At 40.3% G+C, this 22,149-nt stretch overlaps 33 non-coding genes across 33 annotated transcripts; all 33 read right to left on the bottom strand.

The window, feature by feature from the left end:
- Positions 1-4: 4 nt before the first annotated feature.
- Positions 5-77, bottom strand: TRNAR-CCU (transfer RNA arginine (anticodon CCU)). The gene has a single exon. It is a non-coding gene; the product is annotated as a tRNA-Arg (tRNA).
- A 748-nt stretch (positions 78-825) lies between these two features.
- TRNAI-UAU (transfer RNA isoleucine (anticodon UAU)) lies at positions 826-918 on the bottom strand. Its single transcript is given in 2 exon segments — positions 826-861; positions 881-918. It is a non-coding gene; the product is annotated as a tRNA-Ile (tRNA).
- Positions 919-1,334: 416 nt separating this feature from the next.
- TRNAR-CCU (transfer RNA arginine (anticodon CCU)) lies at positions 1,335-1,407 on the bottom strand. The gene has a single exon. It is a non-coding gene; the product is annotated as a tRNA-Arg (tRNA).
- Positions 1,408-2,165: 758 nt separating this feature from the next.
- On the bottom strand, positions 2,166-2,258 carry TRNAI-UAU (transfer RNA isoleucine (anticodon UAU)). The gene is given in 2 exon segments: positions 2,166-2,201; positions 2,221-2,258. It is a non-coding gene; the product is annotated as a tRNA-Ile (tRNA).
- Positions 2,259-2,463: 205 nt separating this feature from the next.
- Positions 2,464-2,536, bottom strand: TRNAR-CCU (transfer RNA arginine (anticodon CCU)). Its single transcript has one exon. It is a non-coding gene; the product is annotated as a tRNA-Arg (tRNA).
- Positions 2,537-3,284: 748 nt separating this feature from the next.
- On the bottom strand, positions 3,285-3,377 carry TRNAI-UAU (transfer RNA isoleucine (anticodon UAU)). The gene is given in 2 exon segments: positions 3,285-3,320; positions 3,340-3,377. It is a non-coding gene; the product is annotated as a tRNA-Ile (tRNA).
- Positions 3,378-3,793: 416 nt separating this feature from the next.
- Positions 3,794-3,866, bottom strand: TRNAR-CCU (transfer RNA arginine (anticodon CCU)). The gene has a single exon. It is a non-coding gene; the product is annotated as a tRNA-Arg (tRNA).
- Positions 3,867-4,624: 758 nt separating this feature from the next.
- Positions 4,625-4,717, bottom strand: TRNAI-UAU (transfer RNA isoleucine (anticodon UAU)). The gene is given in 2 exon segments: positions 4,625-4,660; positions 4,680-4,717. It is a non-coding gene; the product is annotated as a tRNA-Ile (tRNA).
- A 1,067-nt stretch (positions 4,718-5,784) lies between these two features.
- TRNAR-CCU (transfer RNA arginine (anticodon CCU)) lies at positions 5,785-5,857 on the bottom strand. Its single transcript has one exon. It is a non-coding gene; the product is annotated as a tRNA-Arg (tRNA).
- A 748-nt stretch (positions 5,858-6,605) lies between these two features.
- Positions 6,606-6,698, bottom strand: TRNAI-UAU (transfer RNA isoleucine (anticodon UAU)). The gene is given in 2 exon segments: positions 6,606-6,641; positions 6,661-6,698. It is a non-coding gene; the product is annotated as a tRNA-Ile (tRNA).
- Positions 6,699-7,114: 416 nt separating this feature from the next.
- Positions 7,115-7,187, bottom strand: TRNAR-CCU (transfer RNA arginine (anticodon CCU)). The gene has a single exon. It is a non-coding gene; the product is annotated as a tRNA-Arg (tRNA).
- Positions 7,188-7,935: 748 nt separating this feature from the next.
- TRNAI-UAU (transfer RNA isoleucine (anticodon UAU)) lies at positions 7,936-8,028 on the bottom strand. The gene is given in 2 exon segments: positions 7,936-7,971; positions 7,991-8,028. It is a non-coding gene; the product is annotated as a tRNA-Ile (tRNA).
- Positions 8,029-8,444: 416 nt separating this feature from the next.
- TRNAR-CCU (transfer RNA arginine (anticodon CCU)) lies at positions 8,445-8,517 on the bottom strand. Its single transcript has one exon. It is a non-coding gene; the product is annotated as a tRNA-Arg (tRNA).
- Positions 8,518-9,275: 758 nt separating this feature from the next.
- TRNAI-UAU (transfer RNA isoleucine (anticodon UAU)) lies at positions 9,276-9,368 on the bottom strand. Its single transcript is given in 2 exon segments — positions 9,276-9,311; positions 9,331-9,368. It is a non-coding gene; the product is annotated as a tRNA-Ile (tRNA).
- Positions 9,369-9,573: 205 nt separating this feature from the next.
- TRNAR-CCU (transfer RNA arginine (anticodon CCU)) lies at positions 9,574-9,646 on the bottom strand. Its single transcript has one exon. It is a non-coding gene; the product is annotated as a tRNA-Arg (tRNA).
- A 748-nt stretch (positions 9,647-10,394) lies between these two features.
- On the bottom strand, positions 10,395-10,487 carry TRNAI-UAU (transfer RNA isoleucine (anticodon UAU)). The gene is given in 2 exon segments: positions 10,395-10,430; positions 10,450-10,487. It is a non-coding gene; the product is annotated as a tRNA-Ile (tRNA).
- Positions 10,488-10,903: 416 nt separating this feature from the next.
- TRNAR-CCU (transfer RNA arginine (anticodon CCU)) lies at positions 10,904-10,976 on the bottom strand. Its single transcript has one exon. It is a non-coding gene; the product is annotated as a tRNA-Arg (tRNA).
- A 758-nt stretch (positions 10,977-11,734) lies between these two features.
- Positions 11,735-11,827, bottom strand: TRNAI-UAU (transfer RNA isoleucine (anticodon UAU)). The gene is given in 2 exon segments: positions 11,735-11,770; positions 11,790-11,827. It is a non-coding gene; the product is annotated as a tRNA-Ile (tRNA).
- Positions 11,828-12,243: 416 nt separating this feature from the next.
- TRNAR-CCU (transfer RNA arginine (anticodon CCU)) lies at positions 12,244-12,316 on the bottom strand. The gene has a single exon. It is a non-coding gene; the product is annotated as a tRNA-Arg (tRNA).
- Positions 12,317-13,063: 747 nt separating this feature from the next.
- On the bottom strand, positions 13,064-13,156 carry TRNAI-UAU (transfer RNA isoleucine (anticodon UAU)). Its single transcript is given in 2 exon segments — positions 13,064-13,099; positions 13,119-13,156. It is a non-coding gene; the product is annotated as a tRNA-Ile (tRNA).
- Positions 13,157-13,572: 416 nt separating this feature from the next.
- TRNAR-CCU (transfer RNA arginine (anticodon CCU)) lies at positions 13,573-13,645 on the bottom strand. The gene has a single exon. It is a non-coding gene; the product is annotated as a tRNA-Arg (tRNA).
- Positions 13,646-14,393: 748 nt separating this feature from the next.
- On the bottom strand, positions 14,394-14,486 carry TRNAI-UAU (transfer RNA isoleucine (anticodon UAU)). Its single transcript is given in 2 exon segments — positions 14,394-14,429; positions 14,449-14,486. It is a non-coding gene; the product is annotated as a tRNA-Ile (tRNA).
- Positions 14,487-14,902: 416 nt separating this feature from the next.
- Positions 14,903-14,975, bottom strand: TRNAR-CCU (transfer RNA arginine (anticodon CCU)). Its single transcript has one exon. It is a non-coding gene; the product is annotated as a tRNA-Arg (tRNA).
- A 748-nt stretch (positions 14,976-15,723) lies between these two features.
- On the bottom strand, positions 15,724-15,816 carry TRNAI-UAU (transfer RNA isoleucine (anticodon UAU)). The gene is given in 2 exon segments: positions 15,724-15,759; positions 15,779-15,816. It is a non-coding gene; the product is annotated as a tRNA-Ile (tRNA).
- A 416-nt stretch (positions 15,817-16,232) lies between these two features.
- Positions 16,233-16,305, bottom strand: TRNAR-CCU (transfer RNA arginine (anticodon CCU)). Its single transcript has one exon. It is a non-coding gene; the product is annotated as a tRNA-Arg (tRNA).
- Positions 16,306-17,063: 758 nt separating this feature from the next.
- Positions 17,064-17,156, bottom strand: TRNAI-UAU (transfer RNA isoleucine (anticodon UAU)). The gene is given in 2 exon segments: positions 17,064-17,099; positions 17,119-17,156. It is a non-coding gene; the product is annotated as a tRNA-Ile (tRNA).
- Positions 17,157-17,362: 206 nt separating this feature from the next.
- On the bottom strand, positions 17,363-17,435 carry TRNAR-CCU (transfer RNA arginine (anticodon CCU)). The gene has a single exon. It is a non-coding gene; the product is annotated as a tRNA-Arg (tRNA).
- Positions 17,436-18,185: 750 nt separating this feature from the next.
- TRNAI-UAU (transfer RNA isoleucine (anticodon UAU)) lies at positions 18,186-18,278 on the bottom strand. Its single transcript is given in 2 exon segments — positions 18,186-18,221; positions 18,241-18,278. It is a non-coding gene; the product is annotated as a tRNA-Ile (tRNA).
- A 416-nt stretch (positions 18,279-18,694) lies between these two features.
- TRNAR-CCU (transfer RNA arginine (anticodon CCU)) lies at positions 18,695-18,767 on the bottom strand. Its single transcript has one exon. It is a non-coding gene; the product is annotated as a tRNA-Arg (tRNA).
- Positions 18,768-19,517: 750 nt separating this feature from the next.
- TRNAI-UAU (transfer RNA isoleucine (anticodon UAU)) lies at positions 19,518-19,610 on the bottom strand. Its single transcript is given in 2 exon segments — positions 19,518-19,553; positions 19,573-19,610. It is a non-coding gene; the product is annotated as a tRNA-Ile (tRNA).
- Positions 19,611-20,026: 416 nt separating this feature from the next.
- TRNAR-CCU (transfer RNA arginine (anticodon CCU)) lies at positions 20,027-20,099 on the bottom strand. Its single transcript has one exon. It is a non-coding gene; the product is annotated as a tRNA-Arg (tRNA).
- A 749-nt stretch (positions 20,100-20,848) lies between these two features.
- On the bottom strand, positions 20,849-20,941 carry TRNAI-UAU (transfer RNA isoleucine (anticodon UAU)). The gene is given in 2 exon segments: positions 20,849-20,884; positions 20,904-20,941. It is a non-coding gene; the product is annotated as a tRNA-Ile (tRNA).
- A 416-nt stretch (positions 20,942-21,357) lies between these two features.
- On the bottom strand, positions 21,358-21,430 carry TRNAR-CCU (transfer RNA arginine (anticodon CCU)). Its single transcript has one exon. It is a non-coding gene; the product is annotated as a tRNA-Arg (tRNA).
- Positions 21,431-22,149: the final 719 nt, after the last annotated feature.

A 22,149-nucleotide genomic window follows, 5' to 3' on the forward strand; every position in this document is an offset into this window, starting at 1 on the left:
GGTGCACCCCAGATGGGACTTGAACCCACAATCCCTGGCTTAGGAGGCCAGTGCCTCATCCATTAGGCCACTGGGGCTTGACGTGTAACTTTCTTTTAACAGTAAAAAAAACACAAGCTTGTCTTAGTATCCACACACAATAAGCTCAGTGTCTGTAACAATATCATTTCTCTTGCACCTACAGTGTCATGCAGCCAAAAGTCTTTAAGATAGTGAAACTCTTTAGTTTTCGTTTGTTTGTAAACGGAAAAAAGATGCGCATCGTGGTGGCAGCACATTTTAAGAAAACTCAGGTCATAAAAATGGAATGTTCCAACCATTGAACAAGAGGGCTGCAAAGGCAAAACAAGTACGACATGCAACTTTTTTCTTTTCAATTTTCTTTTCCTTATACCCCTTGTATCGTCTACTATCCACCTTACCACTTGCCTCAATCTATATTTATCATGTTTTCTCCCTTGCGCCGACTCTCAATATTTGGGCACAGCTATTTTGTTCTCCTCTGTCTGTGGTGTATACAGTTTGTCCTTTAGTTGCATTCTTTTCACTGATGGATTGTCAGTAAATCCGCTTAGCAACCGAAGTGGAAATTTGCTTAAGCTCCGCCCCTTGGACAAAAATTGCCCAAGATAACACTTCTACTAAAAAAAAGGCAATCCCTAACAAAAATAGTACGATGAATTTAAGAGCAAATAAAAACAAGGGCAAACAGAGGGACAAAATAGAATCCATTTACATCCTGTTGGACTGGTGAGGCGTTGAGAGCTGGTTGGAGACAACGTGCTGGACCTTGCAGATAAACCAATGAAAAGCAAATGCAAAAACTGCTCTAGGTGAGGCTTGAACTCACAACCTCGGCATTGCTCAACAGATACTGCCTTATAAGTACCGCGCGCTAACCGATTGCGCCACTAGAGCAAGTTGCTTGTTCTGCAACTTCTGTGTTTTCACCCAAACCTGCGCTGTCCATGTGTTCTCAATTAACTTCTAATTAGTTGAATGCAAGTTTCATGTGGCAATTTCATAATCGTACAGATATATTCACTGAATTGAGAATTGTCCAGAATTTAAAGTGAATTTTAAAATCAAGGCCGACGCAGCTGAACTGAAGGCGTAGGTAACTTGGAGAAAATTGTCCACTTGGTCCTTTAAATTGAAATACACTTGAAATTCCTGATCATTTTCACTTTAGTGAAAAACCCTGTTAGGTTTACACAACTACTTGTCTCCATGATTAAACCTCACATAATCTCATCAGCGAATAAAATATTACATTTGGGGGATGCTAAATTTGAGTGCCATACTCAAGTTCAAGCACCTTCAACACGCGGGTGCACCCCAGATGGGACTTGAACCCACAATCCCTGGCTTAGGAGGCCAGTGCCTTATCCATTAGGCCACTGGGGCTTGACGTGTAACTTTCTTTTAACAGTAAAAAAAAAAAAAAAAACACAAGCTTGTCTTAGTATCCACACACAATAAGCTCAGTGTCTGTAACAATATCATTTCTCTTGCACCTACAGTGTCATGCAGCCAAAAGTCTTTAAGATAGTGAAACTCTTTAGTTTTCGTTTGTTTGTAAACGGAAAAAAGCTGCGCATCGTGGTGGCAGCACATTTTAAGAAAACTCAGGTCATAAAAATGGAATGTTCCAACCATTGAACAAGAGGGCTGCAAAGGCAAAACAAGTACGACATGCAACTTTTTTCTTTTCAATTTTCTTTTCCTTATACCCCTTGTATCGTCTACTATCCACCTTACCACTTGCCTCAATCTATATTTATCATGTTTTCTCCCTTGCGCCGACTCTCAATATTTGGGCACAGCTATTTTGTTCTCCTCTGTCTGTGGTGTATACAGTTTGTCCTTTAGTTGCATTCTTTTCACTGATGGATTGTCAGTAAATCCGCTTAGCAACCGAAGTGGAAATTTGCTTAAGCTCCGCCCCTTGGACAAAAATTGCCCAAGATAACACTTCTACTAAAAAAAAAGGCAATCCCTAACAAAAATAGTACGATGAATTTAAGAGCAAATAAAAACAAGGGCAAACAGAGGGACAAAATAGAATCCATTTACATCCTGTTGGACTGGTGAGGCGTTGATAGCTGTTTGGAGACAACGTGCTGGACCTTGCAGATAAACCAATGAAAAGCAAATGCAAAAACTGCTCTAGGTGAGGCTTGAACTCACAACCTCGGCATTGCTCAACAGATACTGCCTTATAAGTACCGCGCGCTAACCGATTGCGCCACTAGAGCAAGTTGTCCACTTGGTCCTTTAAATTGAAATACACTTGAAATTCCTGATCATTTTCACTTTAGTGAAAAACCCTGTTAGGTTTACACAACTACTTGTCTCCATGATTAAACCTCACATAATCTCATCAGCGAATAAAATATTACATTTGGGGGATGCTAAATTTGAGTGCCATACTCAAGTTCATGCACCTTCAACACGCGGGTGCACCCCAGATGGGACTTGAACCCACAATCCCTGGCTTAGGAGGCCAGTGCCTCATCCATTAGGCCACTGGGGCTTGACGTGTAACTTTCTTTTAACAGTAAAAAAAACACAAGCTTGTCTTAGTATCCACACACAATAAGCTCAGTGTCTGTAACAATATCATTTCTCTTGCACCTACAGTGTCATGCAGCCAAAAGTCTTTAAGATAGTGAAACTCTTTAGTTTTCGTTTGTTTGTAAACGGAAAAAAGATGCGCATCGTGGTGGCAGCACATTTTAAGAAAACTCAGGTCATAAAAATGGAATGTTCCAACCATTGAACAAGAGGGCTGCAAAGGCAAAACAAGTACGACATGCAACTTTTTTCTTTTCAATTTTCTTTTCCTTATACCCCTTGTATCGTCTACTATCCACCTTACCACTTGCCTCAATCTATATTTATCATGTTTTCTCCCTTGCGCCGACTCTCAATATTTGGGCACAGCTATTTTGTTCTCCTCTGTCTGTGGTGTATACAGTTTGTCCTTTAGTTGCATTCTTTTCACTGATGGATTGTCAGTAAATCCGCTTAGCAACCGAACTGGAAATTTGCTTAAGCTCCGCCCCTTGGACAAAAATTGCCCAAGATAACACTTCTACTAAAAAAAAGGCAATCCCTAACAAAAATAGTACGATGAATTTAAGAGCAAATAAAAACAAGGGCAAACAGAGGGACAAAATAGAATCCATTTACATCCTGTTGGACTGGTGAGGCGTTGAGAGCTGGTTGGAGACAACGTGCTGGACCTTGCAGATAAACCAATGAAAAGCAAATGCAAAAACTGCTCTAGGTGAGGCTTGAACTCACAACCTCGGCATTGCTCAACAGATACTGCCTTATAAGTACCGCGCGCTAACCGATTGCGCCACTAGAGCAAGTTGCTTCTTCTGCAACTTCTGTGTTTTCACCCAAACCTGCGCTGTCCATGTGTTCTCAATTAACTTCTAATTAGTTGAATGCAAGTTTCATGTGGCAATTTCATAATCGTACAGATATATTCACTGAATTGAGAATTGTCCAGAATTTAAAGTGAATTTTAAAATCAAGGCCGACGCAGCTGAACTGAAGGCGTAGGTAACTTGGAGAAAATTGTCCACTTGGTCCTTTAAATTGAAATACACTTGAAATTCCTGATCATTTTCACTTTAGTGAAAAACCCTGTTAGGTTTACACAACTACTTGTCTCCATGATTAAACCTCACATAATCTCATCAGCGAATAAAATATTACATTTGGGGGATGCTAAATTTGAGTGCCATACTCAAGTTCAAGCACCTTCAACACGCGGGTGCACCCCAGATGGGACTTGAACCCACAATCCCTGGCTTAGGAGGCCAGTGCCTTATCCATTAGGCCACTGGGGCTTGACGTGTAACTTTCTTTTAACAGTAAAAAAAAAAAAAAAAACACAAGCTTGTCTTAGTATCCACACACAATAAGCTCAGTGTCTGTAACAATATCATTTCTCTTGCACCTACAGTGTCATGCAGCCAAAAGTCTTTAAGATAGTGAAACTCTTTAGTTTTCGTTTGTTTGTAAACGGAAAAAAGCTGCGCATCGTGGTGGCAGCACATTTTAAGAAAACTCAGGTCATAAAAATGGAATGTTCCAACCATTGAACAAGAGGGCTGCAAAGGCAAAACAAGTACGACATGCAACTTTTTTCTTTTCAATTTTCTTTTCCTTATACCCCTTGTATCGTCTACTATCCACCTTACCACTTGCCTCAATCTATATTTATCATGTTTTCTCCCTTGCGCCGACTCTCAATATTTGGGCACAGCTATTTTGTTCTCCTCTGTCTGTGGTGTATACAGTTTGTCCTTTAGTTGCATTCTTTTCACTGATGGATTGTCAGTAAATCCGCTTAGCAACCGAAGTGGAAATTTGCTTAAGCTCCGCCCCTTGGACAAAAATTGCCCAAGATAACACTTCTACTAAAAAAAAAGGCAATCCCTAACAAAAATAGTACGATGAATTTAAGAGCAAATAAAAACAAGGGCAAACAGAGGGACAAAATAGAATCCATTTACATCCTGTTGGACTGGTGAGGCGTTGAGAGCTGGTTGGAGACAACGTGCTGGACCTTGCAGATAAACCAATGAAAAGCAAATGCAAAAACTGCTCTAGGTGAGGCTTGAACTCACAACCTCGGCATTGCTCAACAGATACTGCCTTATAAGTACCGCACGCTAACCGATTGCGCCACTAGAGCAAGTTGCTTGTTCTGCAACTTCTGTGTTTTCACCCAAACCTGCGCTGTCCATGTGTTCTCAGTTAACTTCTAATTAGTTGAATGCAAGTTTCATGTGGCAATTTCATAATCGTACAGATATATTCACTGAATTGAGAATTGTCCAGAATTTAAAGTGAATTTTAAAATCAAGGCCGACGCAGCTGAACTGAAGGCGTAGGTAACTTGGAGAAAATTGTCCACTTGGTCCTTTAAATTGAAATACACTTGAAATTCCTGATCATTTTCACTTTAGTGAAAAACCCTGTAAGGTTTACACAACTACTTGTCACCATGATTAAACCTCACATAATCTCATCAGCGAATAAAATATTACATTTGGGGGATGCTAAATTTGAGTGCCATACTCAAGTTCAAGCACCTTCAACACCAGATGGGACTTGAACCCACAATCCCTGGCTTAGGAGGCCAGTGCCTTATCCATTAAGCCACTGGGGCTTGACGTGTAACTTTCTTTTAACAGTAAAAAAAACACAAGCTTGTCTTAGTATCCGCACACAATAAGCTCAGTGTCTGTAACAATATCATTTCTCTTGCACCTACAGTGTCATGCAGCCAAAGTCTTTAAGATAGTGAAACTCTTTAGTTTTCGTTTGTTTGTAAACGGAAAAAAGATGCGCATCGTGGTGGCAGCACATTTTAAGAAAACTCAGGTCATAAAAATGGAATGTTCCAACCATTGAACAAGAGGGCTGCAAAGGCAAAACAAGTACGACATGCAACTTTTTTCTTTTCAATTTTCTTTTCCTTATACCCCTTGTATCGTCTACTATCCACCTTACCACTTGCCTCAATCTATATTTATCATGTTTTCTCCATTGCGCCGACTCTCAATATTTGGGCACAGCTATTTTACACTTGAAATTCCTGATCATTTTCACTTTAGTGAAAAACCCTGTAAGGTTTACACAACTACTTGTCTCCATGATTAAACCTCACATAATCTCATCAGCGAATAAAATATTACATTTGGGGGATGCTAAATTTGAGTGCCATACTCAAGTTCAAGCACCTTCAACACGCGGGTGCACCCCAGATGGGACTTGAACCCACAATCCCTGGCTTAGGAGGCCAGTGCCTCATCCATTAGGCCACTGGGGCTTGACGTGTAACTTTCTTTTAACAGTAAAAAAAACACAAGCTTGTCTTAGTATCCACACACAATAAGCTCAGTGTCTGTAACAATATCATTTCTCTTGCACCTACAGTGTCATGCAGCCAAAAGTCTTTAAGATAGTGAAACTCTTTAGTTTTCGTTTGTTTGTAAACGGAAAAAAGATGCGCATCGTGGTGGCAGCACATTTTAAGAAAACTCAGGTCATAAAAATGGAATGTTCCAACCATTGAACAAGAGGGCTGCAAAGGCAAAACAAGTACGACATGCAACTTTTTTCTTTTCAATTTTCTTTTCCTTATACCCCTTGTATCGTCTACTATCCACCTTACCACTTGCCTCAATCTATATTTATCATGTTTTCTCCATTGCGCCGACTCTCAATATTTGGGCACAGCTATTTTGTTCTCCTCTGTCTGTGGTGTATACAGTTTGTCCTTTAGTTGCATTCTTTTCACTGATGGATTGTCAGTAAATCCGCTTAGCAACTGAAGTGGAACTTTGCTTAAGCTCCGCCCCTTGGACAAAAATTGCCCAAGATAACACTTCTACTAAAAAAAAGGCAATCCCTAACAAAAATAGTACGATGAATTTAAGAGCAAATTAAAACAAGGGCAAACAGAGGGACAAAATAGAATCCATTTACATCCTGTTGGACTGGTGAGGCGTTGATAGCTGGTTGGAGACAACGTGCTGGACCTTGCAGATAAACCAATGAAAAGCAAATGCAAAAACTGCTCTAGGTGAGGCTTGAACTCACAACCTCGGCATTGCTCAACAGATACTGCCTTATAAGTACCGCGCGCTAACCGATTGCACCACTAGAGCAAGTTGCTTGTTCTGCAACTTCTGTGTTTTCACCCAAACCTGCGCTGTCCATGTGTTCTCAATTAACTTCTAATTAGTTGAATGCAAGTTTCATGTGGCAATTTCATAATCGTACAGATATATTCACTGAATTGAGAATTGTCCAGAATTTAAAGTGAATTTTAAAATCAAGGCCGACGCAGCTGAACTGAAGGCGTAGGTAACTTGGAGAAAATTGTCCACTTGGTCCTTTAAATTGAAATACACTTGAAATTCCTGATCATTTTCACTTTAGTGAAAAACCCTGTAAGGTTTACACAACTACTTGTCTCCATGATTAAACCTCACATAATCTCATCAGCGAATAAAATATTACATTTGGGGGATGCTAAATTTGAGTGCCATACTCAAGTTCAAGCACCTTCAACACGCGGGTGCACCCCAGATGGGACTTGAACCCACAATCCCTGGCTTAGGAGGCCAGTGCCTTATCCATTAGGCCACTGGGGCTTGACGTGTAACTTTCTTTTAACAGTAAAAAAAACACAAGCTTGTCTTAGTATCCACACACAATAAGCTCAGTGTCTGTAACAATATCATTTCTCTTGCACCTACAGTGTCATGCAGCCAAAAGTCTTTAAGATAGTGAAACTCTTTAGTTTTCGTTTGTTTGTAAACGGAAAAAAGATGCGCATCGTGGTGGCAGCACATTTTAAGAAAACTCAGGTCATAAAAATGGAATGTTCCAACCATTGAACAAGAGGGCTGCAAAGGCAAAACAAGTACGACATGCAACTTTTTTCTTTTCAATTTTCTTTTCCTTATACCCCTTGTATCGTCTACTATCCACCTTACCACTTGCCTCAATCTATATTTATCATGTTTTCTCCCTTGCGCCGACTCTCAATATTTGGGCACAGCTATTTTGTTCTCCTCTGTCTGTGGTGTATACAGTTTGTCCTTTAGTTGCATTCTTTTCACTGATGGATTGTCAGTAAATCCGCTTAGCAACCGAAGTGGAAATTTGCTTAAGCTCCGCCCCTTGGACAAAAATTGCCCAAGATAACACTTCTACTAAAAAAAAGGCAATCCCTAACAAAAATAGTACGATGAATTTAAGAGCAAATAAAAACAAGGGCAAACAGAGGGACAAAATAGAATCCATTTACATCCTGTTGGACTGGTGAGGCGTTGAGAGCTGGTTGGAGACAACGTGCTGGACCTTGCAGATAAACCAATGAAAAGCAAATGCAAAAACTGCTCTAGGTGAGGCTTGAACTCACAACCTCGGCATTGCTCAACAGATACTGCCTTATAAGTACCGCGCGCTAACCGATTGCGCCACTAGAGCAAGTTGCTTGTTCTGCAACTTCTGTGTTTTCACCCAAACCTGCGCTGTCCATGTGTTCTCAATTAACTTCTAATTAGTTGAATGCAAGTTTCATGTGGCAATTTCATAATCGTACAGATATATTCACTGAATTGAGAATTGTCCAGAATTTAAAGTGAATTTTAAAATCAAGGCCGACGCAGCTGAACTGAAGGCGTAGGTAACTTGGAGAAAATTGTCCACTTGGTCCTTTAAATTGAAATACACTTGAAATTCCTGATCATTTTCACTTTAGTGAAAAACCCTGTTAGGTTTACACAACTACTTGTCTCCATGATTAAACCTCACATAATCTCATCAGCGAATAAAATATTACATTTGGGGGATGCTAAATTTGAGTGCCATACTCAAGTTCAAGCACCTTCAACACGCGGGTGCACCCCAGATGGGACTTGAACCCACAATCCCTGGCTTAGGAGGCCAGTGCCTTATCCATTAGGCCACTGGGGCTTGACGTGTAACTTTCTTTTAACAGTAAAAAAAAAAAAAAAAACACAAGCTTGTCTTAGTATCCACACACAATAAGCTCAGTGTCTGTAACAATATCATTTCTCTTGCACCTACAGTGTCATGCAGCCAAAAGTCTTTAAGATAGTGAAACTCTTTAGTTTTCGTTTGTTTGTAAACGGAAAAAAGCTGCGCATCGTGGTGGCAGCACATTTTAAGAAAACTCAGGTCATAAAAATGGAATGTTCCAACCATTGAACAAGAGGGCTGCAAAGGCAAAACAAGTACGACATGCAACTTTTTTCTTTTCAATTTTCTTTTCCTTATACCCCTTGTATCGTCTACTATCCACCTTACCACTTGCCTCAATCTATATTTATCATGTTTTCTCCCTTGCGCCGACTCTCAATATTTGGGCACAGCTATTTTGTTCTCCTCTGTCTGTGGTGTATACAGTTTGTCCTTTAGTTGCATTCTTTTCACTGATGGATTGTCAGTAAATCCGCTTAGCAACCGAAGTGGAAATTTGCTTAAGCTCCGCCCCTTGGACAAAAATTGCCCAAGATAACACTTCTACTAAAAAAAAAGGCAATCCCTAACAAAAATAGTACGATGAATTTAAGAGCAAATAAAAACAAGGGCAAACAGAGGGACAAAATAGAATCCATTTACATCCTGTTGGACTGGTGAGGCGTTGATAGCTGTTTGGAGACAACGTGCTGGACCTTGCAGATAAACCAATGAAAAGCAAATGCAAAAACTGCTCTAGGTGAGGCTTGAACTCACAACCTCGGCATTGCTCAACAGATACTGCCTTATAAGTACCGCGCGCTAACCGATTGCGCCACTAGAGCAAGTTGTCCACTTGGTCCTTTAAATTGAAATACACTTGAAATTCCTGATCATTTTCACTTTAGTGAAAAACCCTGTTAGGTTTACACAACTACTTGTCTCCATGATTAAACCTCACATAATCTCATCAGCGAATAAAATATTACATTTGGGGGATGCTAAATTTGAGTGCCATACTCAAGTTCATGCACCTTCAACACGCGGGTGCACCCCAGATGGGACTTGAACCCACAATCCCTGGCTTAGGAGGCCAGTGCCTCATCCATTAGGCCACTGGGGCTTGACGTGTAACTTTCTTTTAACAGTAAAAAAAACACAAGCTTGTCTTAGTATCCACACACAATAAGCTCAGTGTCTGTAACAATATCATTTCTCTTGCACCTACAGTGTCATGCAGCCAAAAGTCTTTAAGATAGTGAAACTCTTTAGTTTTCGTTTGTTTGTAAACGGAAAAAAGATGCGCATCGTGGTGGCAGCACATTTTAAGAAAACTCAGGTCATAAAAATGGAATGTTCCAACCATTGAACAAGAGGGCTGCAAAGGCAAAACAAGTACGACATGCAACTTTTTTCTTTTCAATTTTCTTTTCCTTATACCCCTTGTATCGTCTACTATCCACCTTACCACTTGCCTCAATCTATATTTATCATGTTTTCTCCCTTGCGCCGACTCTCAATATTTGGGCACAGCTATTTTGTTCTCCTCTGTCTGTGGTGTATACAGTTTGTCCTTTAGTTGCATTCTTTTCACTGATGGATTGTCAGTAAATCCGCTTAGCAACCGAAGTGGAAATTTGCTTAAGCTCCGCCCCTTGGACAAAAATTGCCCAAGATAACACTTCTACTAAAAAAAAGGCAATCCCTAACAAAAATAGTACGATGAATTTAAGAGCAAATAAAAACAAGGGCAAACAGAGGGACAAAATAGAATCCATTTACATCCTGTTGGACTGGTGAGGCGTTGAGAGCTGGTTGGAGACAACGTGCTGGACCTTGCAGATAAACCAATGAAAAGCAAATGCAAAAACTGCTCTAGGTGAGGCTTGAACTCACAACCTCGGCATTGCTCAACAGATACTGCCTTATAAGTACCGCGCGCTAACCGATTGCGCCACTAGAGCAAGTTGCTTCTTCTGCAACTTCTGTGTTTTCACCCAAACCTGCGCTGTCCATGTGTTCTCAATTAACTTCTAATTAGTTGAATGCAAGTTTCATGTGGCAATTTCATAATCGTACAGATATATTCACTGAATTGAGAATTGTCCAGAATTTAAAGTGAATTTTAAAATCAAGGCCGACGCAGCTGAACTGAAGGCGTAGGTAACTTGGAGAAAATTGTCCACTTGGTCCTTTAAATTGAAATACACTTGAAATTCCTGATCATTTTCACTTTAGTGAAAAACCCTGTTAGGTTTACACAACTACTTGTCTCCATGATTAAACCTCACATAATCTCATCAGCGAATAAAATATTACATTTGGGGGATGCTAAATTTGAGTGCCATACTCAAGTTCAAGCACCTTCAACACGCGGGTGCACCCCAGATGGGACTTGAACCCACAATCCCTGGCTTAGGAGGCCAGTGCCTTATCCATTAGGCCACTGGGGCTTGACGTGTAACTTTCTTTTAACAGTAAAAAAAAAAAAAAAAACACAAGCTTGTCTTAGTATCCACACACAATAAGCTCAGTGTCTGTAACAATATCATTTCTCTTGCACCTACAGTGTCATGCAGCCAAAAGTCTTTAAGATAGTGAAACTCTTTAGTTTTCGTTTGTTTGTAAACGGAAAAAAGCTGCGCATCGTGGTGGCAGCACATTTTAAGAAAACTCAGGTCATAAAAATGGAATGTTCCAACCATTGAACAAGAGGGCTGCAAAGGCAAAACAAGTACGACATGCAACTTTTTTCTTTTCAATTTTCTTTTCCTTATACCCCTTGTATCGTCTACTATCCACCTTACCACTTGCCTCAATCTATATTTATCATGTTTTCTCCCTTGCGCCGACTCTCAATATTTGGGCACAGCTATTTTGTTCTCCTCTGTCTGTGGTGTATACAGTTTGTCCTTTAGTTGCATTCTTTTCACTGATGGATTGTCAGTAAATCCGCTTAGCAACCGAAGTGGAAATTTGCTTAAGCTCCGCCCCTTGGACAAAAATTGCCCAAGATAACACTTCTACTAAAAAAAAAGGCAATCCCTAACAAAAATAGTACGATGAATTTAAGAGCAAATAAAAACAAGGGCAAACAGAGGGACAAAATAGAATCCATTTACATCCTGTTGGACTGGTGAGGCGTTGAGAGCTGGTTGGAGACAACGTGCTGGACCTTGCAGATAAACCAATGAAAAGCAAATGCAAAAACTGCTCTAGGTGAGGCTTGAACTCACAACCTCGGCATTGCTCAACAGATACTGCCTTATAAGTACCGCACGCTAACCGATTGCGCCACTAGAGCAAGTTGCTTGTTCTGCAACTTCTGTGTTTTCACCCAAACCTGCGCTGTCCATGTGTTCTCAGTTAACTTCTAATTAGTTGAATGCAAGTTTCATGTGGCAATTTCATAATCGTACAGATATATTCACTGAATTGAGAATTGTCCAGAATTTAAAGTGAATTTTAAAATCAAGGCCGACGCAGCTGAACTGAAGGCGTAGGTAACTTGGAGAAAATTGTCCACTTGGTCCTTTAAATTGAAATACACTTGAAATTCCTGATCATTTTCACTTTAGTGAAAAACCCTGTAAGGTTTACACAACTACTTGTCACCATGATTAAACCTCACATAATCTCATCAGCGAATAAAATATTACATTTGGGGGATGCTAAATTTGAGTGCCATACTCAAGTTCAAGCACCTTCAACACGCGGGTGCACCCCAGATGGGACTTGAACCCACAATCCCTGGCTTAGGAGGCCAGTGCCTTATCCATTAGGCCACTGGGGCTTGACGTGTAACTTTCTTTTAACAGTAAAAAAAACACAAGCTTGTCTTAGTATCCGCACACAATAAGCTCAGTGTCTGTAACAATATCATTTCTCTTGCACCTACAGTGTCATGCAGCCAAAGTCTTTAAGATAGTGAAACTCTTTAGTTTTCGTTTGTTTGTAAACGGAAAAAAGATGCGCATCGTGGTGGCAGCACATTTTAAGAAAACTCAGGTCATAAAAATGGAATGTTCCAACCATTGAACAAGAGGGCTGCAAAGGCAAAACAAGTACGACATGCAACTTTTTTCTTTTCAATTTTCTTTTCCTTATACCCCTTGTATCGTCTACTATCCACCTTACCACTTGCCTCAATCTATATTTATCATGTTTTCTCCATTGCGCCGACTCTCAATATTTGGGCACAGCTATTTTGTTCTCCTCTGTCTGTGGTGTATACAGTTTGTCCTTTAGTTGCATTCTTTTCACTGATGGATTGTCAGTAAATCCGCTTAGCAACTGAAGTGGAACTTTGCTTAAGCTCCGCCCCTTGGACAAAAATTGCCCAAGATAACACTTCTACTAAAAAAAAGGCAATCCCTAACAAAAATAGTACGATGAATTTAAGAGCAAATTAAAACAAGGGCAAACAGAGGGACAAAATAGAATCCATTTACATCCTGTTGGACTGGTGAGGCGTTGATAGCTGGTTGGAGACAACGTGCTGGACCTTGCAGATAAACCAATGAAAAGCAAATGCAAAAACTGCTCTAGGTGAGGCTTGAACTCACAACCTCGGCATTGCTCAACAGATACTGCCTTATAAGTACCGCGCGCTAACCGATTGCGCCACTAGAGCAAGTTGCTTGTTCTGCAACTTCTGTGTTTTCACCCAAACCTGCGCTGTCCATGTGTTCTCAATTAACTTCTAATTAGTTGAATGCAAGTTTCATGTGGCAATTTCATAATCGTACAGATATATTCACTGAATTGAGAATTGTCCAGAATTTAAAGTGAATTTTAAAATCAAGGCCGACGCAGCTGAACTGAAAGCGTAGGTAACTTGGAGAAAATTGTCCACTTGGTCCTTTAAATTGAAATACACTTGAAATTCCTGATCATTTTCACTTTAGTGAAAAACCCTGTAAGGTTTACACAACTACTTGTCTCCATGATTAAACCTCACATAATCTCATCAGCGAATAAAATATTACATTTGGGGGATGCTAAATTTGAGTGCCATACTCAAGTTCAAGCACCTTCAACACGCGGGTGCACCCCAGATGGGACTTGAACCCACAATCCCTGGCTTAGGAGGCCAGTGCCTCATCCATTAGGCCACTGGGGCTTGACGTGTAACTTTCTTTTAACAGTAAAAAAAACACAAGCTTGTCTTAGTATCCACACACAATAAGCTCAGTGTCTGTAACAATATCATTTCTCTTGCACCTACAGTGTCATGCAGCCAAAAGTCTTTAAGATAGTGAAACTCTTTAGTTTTCGTTTGTTTGTAAACGGAAAAAAGATGCGCATCGTGGTGGCAGCACATTTTAAGAAAACTCAGGTCATAAAAATGGAATGTTCCAACCATTGAACAAGAGGGCTGCAAAGGCAAAACAAGTACGACATGCAACTTTTTTCTTTTCAATTTTCTTTTCCTTATACCCCTTGTATCGTCTACTATCCACCTTACCACTTGCCTCAATCTATATTTATCATGTTTTCTCCATTGCGCCGACTCTCAATATTTGGGCACAGCTATTTTGTTCTCCTCTGTCTGTGGTGTATACAGTTTGTCCTTTAGTTGCATTCTTTTCACTGATGGATTGTCAGTAAATCCGCTTAGCAACTGAAGTGGAACTTTGCTTAAGCTCCGCCCCTTGGACAAAAATTGCCCAAGATAACACTTCTACTAAAAAAAAGGCAATCCCTAACAAAAATAGTACGATGAATTTAAGAGCAAATTAAAACAAGGGCAAACAGAGGGACAAAATAGAATCCATTTACATCCTGTTGGACTGGTGAGGCGTTGATAGCTGGTTGGAGACAACGTGCTGGACCTTGCAGATAAACCAATGAAAAGCAAATGCAAAAACTGCTCTAGGTGAGGCTTGAACTCACAACCTCGGCATTGCTCAACAGATACTGCCTTATAAGTACCGCGCGCTAACCGATTGCACCACTAGAGCAAGTTGCTTGTTCTGCAACTTCTGTGTTTTCACCCAAACCTGCGCTGTCCATGTGTTCTCAATTAACTTCTAATTAGTTGAATGCAAGTTTCATGTGGCAATTTCATAATCGTACAGATATATTCACTGAATTGAGAATTGTCCAGAATTTAAAGTGAATTTTAAAATCAAGGCCGACGCAGCTGAACTGAAGGCGTAGGTAACTTGGAGAAAATTGTCCACTTGGTCCTTTAAATTGAAATACACTTGAAATTCCTGATCATTTTCACTTTAGTGAAAAACCCTGTAAGGTTTACACAACTACTTGTCTCCATGATTAAACCTCACATAATCTCATCAGCGAATAAAATATTACATTTGGGGGATGCTAAATTTGAGTGCCATACTCAAGTTCAAGCACCTTCAACACGCGGGTGCACCCCAGATGGGACTTGAACCCACAATCCCTGGCTTAGGAGGCCAGTGCCTCATCCATTAGGCCACTGGGGCTTGACGTGTAACTTTCTTTTAACAGTAAAAAAAACACAAGCTTGTCTTAGTATCCACACACAATAAGCTCAGTGTCTGTAACAATATCATTTCTCTTGCACCTACAGTGTCATGCAGCCAAAAGTCTTTAAGATAGTGAAACTCTTTAGTTTTCGTTTGTTTGTAAACGGAAAAAAGATGCGCATCGTGGTGGCAGCACATTTTAAGAAAACTCAGGTCATAAAAATGGAATGTTCCAACCATTGAACAAGAGGGCTGCAAAGGCAAAACAAGTACGACATGCAACTTTTTTCTTTTCAATTTTCTTTTCCTTATACCCCTTGTATCGTCTACTATCCACCTTACCACTTGCCTCAATCTATATTTATCATGTTTTCTCCCTTGCGCCGACTCTCAATATTTGGGCACAGCTATTTTGTTCTCCTCTGTCTGTGGTGTATACAGTTTGTCCTTTAGTTGCATTCTTTTCACTGATGGATTGTCAGTAAATCCGCTTAGCAACCGAAGTGGAAATTTGCTTAAGCTCCGCCCCTTGGACAAAAATTGCCCAAGATAACACTTCTACTAAAAAAAAGGCAATCCCTAACAAAAATAGTACGATGAATTTAAGAGCAAATAAAAACAAGGGCAAACAGAGGGACAAAATAGAATCCATTTACATCCTGTTGGACTGGTGAGGCGTTGAGAGCTGGTTGGAGACAACGTGCTGGACCTTGCAGATAAACCAATGAAAAGCAAATGCAAAAACTGCTCTAGGTGAGGCTTGAACTCACAACCTCGGCATTGCTCAACAGATACTGCCTTATAAGTACCGCGCGCTAACCGATTGCGCCACTAGAGCAAGTTGCTTGTTCTGCAACTTCTGTGTTTTCACCCAAACCTGCGCTGTCCATGTGTTCTCAATTAACTTCTAATTAGTTGAATGCAAGTTTCATGTGGCAATTTCATAATCGTACAGATATATTCACTGAATTGAGAATTGTCCAGAATTTAAAGTGAATTTTAAAATCAAGGCCGACGCAGCTGAACTGAAGGCGTAGGTAACTTGGAGAAAATTGTCCACTTGGTCCTTTAAATTGAAATACACTTGAAATTCCTGATCATTTTCACTTTAGTGAAAAACCCTGTTAGGTTTACACAACTACTTGTCTCCATGATTAAACCTCACATAATCTCATCAGCGAATAAAATATTACATTTGGGGGATGCTAAATTTGAGTGCCATACTCAAGTTCAAGCACCTTCAACACGCGGGTGCACCCCAGATGGGACTTGAACCCACAATCCCTGGCTTAGGAGGCCAGTGCCTTATCCATTAGGCCACTGGGGCTTGACGTGTAACTTTCTTTTAACAGTAAAAAAAAAAAAAAAAACACAAGCTTGTCTTAGTATCCACACACAATAAGCTCAGTGTCTGTAACAATATCATTTCTCTTGCACCTACAGTGTCATGCAGCCAAAAGTCTTTAAGATAGTGAAACTCTTTAGTTTTCGTTTGTTTGTAAACGGAAAAAAGCTGCGCATCGTGGTGGCAGCACATTTTAAGAAAACTCAGGTCATAAAAATGGAATGTTCCAACCATTGAACAAGAGGGCTGCAAAGGCAAAACAAGTACGACATGCAACTTTTTTCTTTTCAATTTTCTTTTCCTTATACCCCTTGTATCGTCTACTATCCACCTTACCACTTGCCTCAATCTATATTTATCATGTTTTCTCCCTTGCGCCGACTCTCAATATTTGGGCACAGCTATTTTGTTCTCCTCTGTCTGTGGTGTATACAGTTTGTCCTTTAGTTGCATTCTTTTCACTGATGGATTGTCAGTAAATCCGCTTAGCAACCGAAGTGGAACTTTGCTTAAGCTCCGCCCCTTGGACAAAAATTGCCCAAGATAACACTTCTACTAAAAAAAAAGGCAATCCCTAACAAAAATAGTACGATGAATTTAAGAGCAAATAAAAACAAGGGCAAACAGAGGGACAAAATAGAATCCATTTACATCCTGTTGGACTGGTGAGGCGTTGAGAGCTGGTTGGAGACAACGTGCTGGACCTTGCAGATAAACCAATGAAAAGCAAATGCAAAAACTGCTCTAGGTGAGGCTTGAACTCACAACCTCGGCATTGCTCAACAGATACTGCCTTATAAGTACCGCGCGCTAACCGATTGCGCCACTAGAGCAAGTTGTCCACTTGGTCCTTTAAATTGAAATACACTTGAAATTCCTGATCATTTTCACTTTAGTGAAAAACCCTGTTAGGTTTACACAACTACTTGTCTCCATGATTAAACCTCACATAATCTCATCAGCGAATAAAATATTACATTTGGGGGATGCTAAATTTGAGTGCCATACTCAAGTTCAAGCACCTTTCAACACGCGGGTGCACCCCAGATGGGACTTGAACCCACAATCCCTGGCTTAGGAGTCCAGTGCCTTATCCATTAGGCCACTGGGGCTTGACGTGTAACTTTCTTTTAACAGTAAAAAAAAAAAAAAAAACACAAGCTTGTCTTAGTATCCACACACAATAAGCTCAGTGTCTGTAACAATATCATTTCTCTTGCACCTACAGTGTCATGCAGCCAAAAGTCTTTAAGATAGTGAAACTCTTTAGTTTTCGTTTGTTTCTAAACGGAAAAAAGATGCGCATCGTGGTGGCAGCACATTTTAAGAAAACTCAGGTCATAAAAATGGAATGTTCCAACCATTGAACAAGAGGGCTGCAAAGGCAAAACAAGTACGACATGCAACTTTTTTCTTTTCAATTTTCTTTTCCTTATACCCCTTGTATCGTCTACTATCCACTTGCCTCAATCTATATTTATCATGTTTTCTCCCTTGCGCCGACTCTCAATATTTGGGCACAGCTATTTTGTTCTCCTCTGTCTGTGGTGTATACAGTTTGTCCTTTAGTTGCATTCTTTTCACTGATGGATTGTCAGTAAATCCGCTTAGCAACCGAAGTGGAACTTTGCTTAAGCTCCGCCCCTTGGACAAAAATTGCCCAAGATAACACTTCTACTAAAAAAAAAGGCAATCCCTAACAAAAATAGTACGATGAATTTAAGAGCAAATAAAAACAAGGGCAAACAGAGGGACAAAATAGAATCCATTTACATCCTGTTGGACTGGTGAGGCGTTGAGAGCTGGTTGGAGACAACGTGCTGGACCTTGCAGATAAACCAATGAAAAGCAAATGCAAAAACTGCTCTAGGTGAGGCTTGAACTCACAACCTCGGCATTTCTCAACAGATACTGCCTTATAAGTACCGCGCGCTAACCGATTGCGCCACTAGAGCAAGTTGCTTGTTCTGCAACTTCTGTGTTTTCACCCAAACCTGCGCTGTCCATGTGTTCTCAATTACCTTCTAATTAGTTGAATGCAAGTTTCATGTGGCAATTTCATAATCGTACAGATATATTCACTGAATTGAGAATTGTCCAGAATTTAAAGTGAATTTTAAAATCAAGGCCGACGCAGCTGAACTGAAGGCGTAGGTAACTTGGAGAAAATTGTCCACTTGGTCCTTTAAATTGAAATACACTTGAAATTCCTGATCATTTTCACTTTAGTGAAAAACCCTGTAAGGTTTACACAACTACTTGTCTCCATGATTAAACCTCACATAATCTCATCAGCGAATAAAATATTACATTTGGGGGATGCTAAATTTGAGTGCCATACTCAAGTTCAAGCACCTTCAACACGCGGGTGCACCCCAGATGGGACTTGAACCCACAATCCCTGGCTTAGGAGGCCAGTGCCTTATCCATTAGGCCACTGGGGCTTGACGTGTAACTTTCTTTTAACAGTAAAAAAAAACACAAGCTTGTCTTAGTATCCACACACAATAAGCCCAGTGTCTGTAACAATATCATTTCTCTTGCACCTACAGTGTCATGCAGCTAAAAGTCTTTAAGATAGTGAATCTCTTTAGTTTTCGTTTGTTTGTAAACGGAAAAAAGATGCGCATCGTGGTGGCAGCACATTTTAAGAAAACTCAGGTCATAAAAATGGAATGTTCCAACCATTGAACAAGAGGGCTGCAAAGGCAAAACAAGTACGACATGCAACTTTTTTCTTTTCAATTTTCTTTTCCTTATACCCCTTGTATTGTCTACTATCCACCTTACCACTTGCCTCAATCTATATTTATCATGTTTTCTCCCTTGCGCCGACTCTCAATATTTGGGCACAGCTATTTTGTTCTCCTCTGTCTGTGGTGTATACAGTTTGTCCTTTAGTTGCATTCTTTTCACTGATGGATTGTCAGTAAATCCGCTTAGCAACCGAAGTGGAACTTTGCTTAAGCTCCGCCCCTTGGACAAAAATTGCCCAAGATAACACTTCTACTAAAAAAAAAGGCAATCCCTAACAAAAATTGTACGATGAATTTAAGAGCAAATAAAAACAAGGGCAAACAGAGGGACAAAATAGAATCCATTTACATCCTGTTGGACTGGTGAGGCGTTGAGAGCTGGTTGGAGACAACGTGCTGGACCTTGCAGATAAACCAATGAAAAGCAAATGCAAAAACTGCTCTAGGTGAGGCTTGAACTCACAACCTCGGCATTGCTCAACAGATACTGCCTTATAAGTACCGCGCGCTAACCGATTGCGCCACTAGAGCAAGTTGCTTGTTCTGCAACTTCTGTGTTTTCACCCAAACCTGCGCTGTCCATGTGTTCTCAATTAACTTCTAATTAGTTGAATGCAAGTTTCATGTGGCAATTTCATAATCGTACAGATATATTCACTGAATTGAGAATTGTCCAGAATTTAAAGTGAATTTTAAAATCAAGGCCGACGCAGCTGAACTGAAGGCGTAGGTAACTTGGAGAAAATTGTCCACTTGGTCCTTTAAATTGAAATACACTTGAAATTCCTGATCATTTTCACTTTAGTGAAAAACCCTGTAAGGTTTACACAACTACTTGTCTCCATGATTAAACCTCACATAATCTCATCAGCGAATAAAATATTACATTTGGGGGATGCTAAATTTGAGTGCCATACTCAAGTTCAAGCACCTTCAACACGCGGGTGCACCCCAGATGGGACTTGAACCCACAATCCCTGGCTTAGGAGGCCAGTGCCTTATCCATTAGGCCACTGGGGCTTGACGTGTAACTTTCTTTTAACAGTAAAAAAAAAAAAAAAAACACAAGCTTGTCTTAGTATCCACACACAATAAGCTCAGTGTCTGTAACAATACCATTTCTCTTGCACCTACAGTGTCATGCAGCCAAAAGTCTTTAAGATAGTGAAACTCTTTAGTTTTCGTTTGTTTGTAAAGGGAAAAAAGATGCGCATCGTGGTGGCAGCACATTTTAAGAAAACTCAGGTCATAAAAATGGAATGTTCCAACCATTGAACAAGAGGGCTGCAAAGGCAAAACAAGTACGACATGCAACTTTTTTCTTTTCAATTTTCTTTTCCTTATACCCCTTGTATCGTCTACTATCCACCTTACCACTTGCCTCAATCTATATTTATCATGTTTTCTCCCTTGCGCCGACTCTCAATATTTGGGCACAGCTATTTTGTTCTCCTCTGTCTGTGGTGTATACAGTTTGTCCTTTAGTTGCATTCTTTTCACTGATGGATTGTCAGTAAATCCGCTTAGCAACCGAAGTGGAACTTTGCTTAAGCTCCGCCCCTTGGACAAAAGATAACACTTCTACTAAAAAAAAAGGCAATCCCTAACAAAAATAGTACGATGAATTTAAGAGCAAATAAAAACAAGGGCAAACAGAGGGACAAAATAGAATCCATTTACATCCGGTTGGACTGGTGAGGCGTTGAGAGCTGGTTGGAGACAACGTGCTGGACGTTGCAGATAAACCAATGAAAAGCAAATGCAAAAACTGCTCTAGGTGAGGCTTGAACTCACAACCTCGGCATTGCTCAACAGATACTACCTTATAAGTACCGCGCGCTAACCGATTGCGCCACTAGAGCAAGTTGCTTGTTCTGCAACTTCTGTGTTTTCACCCAAACCTGCGCTGTCCATGTGTTCTCAATTAACTTCTAATTAGTTGAATGCAAGTTTCATGTGGCAATTTCATAATCGTACAGATATATTCACTGAATTGAGAATTGTCCAGAATTTAAAGTGAATTTTAAAATCAAGGCCGACGCAGCTGAACTGAAGGCGTAGGTAACTTGGAGAAAATTGTCCACTTGGTCCTTTAAATTGAAATACACTTGAAATTCCTGATCATTTTCACTTTAGTGAAAAACCCTGTAAGGTTTACACAACTACTTGTCTCCATGATTAAACCTCACATAATCTCATCAGCGAATAAAATATTACATTTGGGGGATGCTAAATTTGAGTGCCATACTCAAGTTCAAGCACCTTCAACACGCGGGTGCACCCCAGATGGGACTTGAACCCACAATCCCTGGCTTAGGAGGCCAGTGCCTTATCCATTAGGCCACTGGGGCTTGACGTGTAACTTTCTTTTAACAGTAAAAAAAAACACAAGCTTGTCTTAGTATCCACACACAATAAGCCCAGTGTCTGTAACAATATCATTTCTCTTGCACCTACAGTGTCATGCAGCCAAAAGTCTTTAAGATAGTGAAACTCTTTAGTTTTCGTTTGTTTGTAAACGGAAAAAAGCTGCGCATCGTGGTGGCAGCACATTTTAAGAAAACTCAGGTCATAAAAATGGAATGTTCCAACCATTGAACAAGAGGGCTGCAAAGGCAAAACAAGTACGACATGCAACTTTTTTCTTTTCAATTTTCTTTTCCTTATACCCCTTGTATCGTCTACTATCCACCTTACCACTTGCCTCAATCTATATTTATCATGTTTTCTCCCTTGCGCCGACTCTCAATATTTGGGCACAGCTATTTTGTTCTCCTCTGTCTGTGGTGTATACAGTTTGTCCTTTAGTTGCATTCTTTTCACTGATGGATTGTCAGTAAATCCGCTTAGCAACCGAAGTGGAACTTTGCTTAAGCTCCGCCCCTTGGACAAAAATTGCCCAAGATAACACTTCTACTAAAAAAAAAGGCAATCCCTAACAAAAATAGTACGATGAATTTAAGAGCAAATAAAAACAAGGGCAAACAGAGGGACAAAATAGAATCCATTTACATCCTGTTGGACTGGTGAGGCGTTGAGAGCTGGTTGGAGACAACGTGCTGGACCTTGC

The sequence above is a fragment of the Pelobates fuscus genome, chromosome 6 (assembly GCF_036172605.1).
Source record: "Pelobates fuscus isolate aPelFus1 chromosome 6, aPelFus1.pri, whole genome shotgun sequence".
Lineage (NCBI taxonomy): Eukaryota > Metazoa > Chordata > Amphibia > Anura > Pelobatidae > Pelobates > Pelobates fuscus.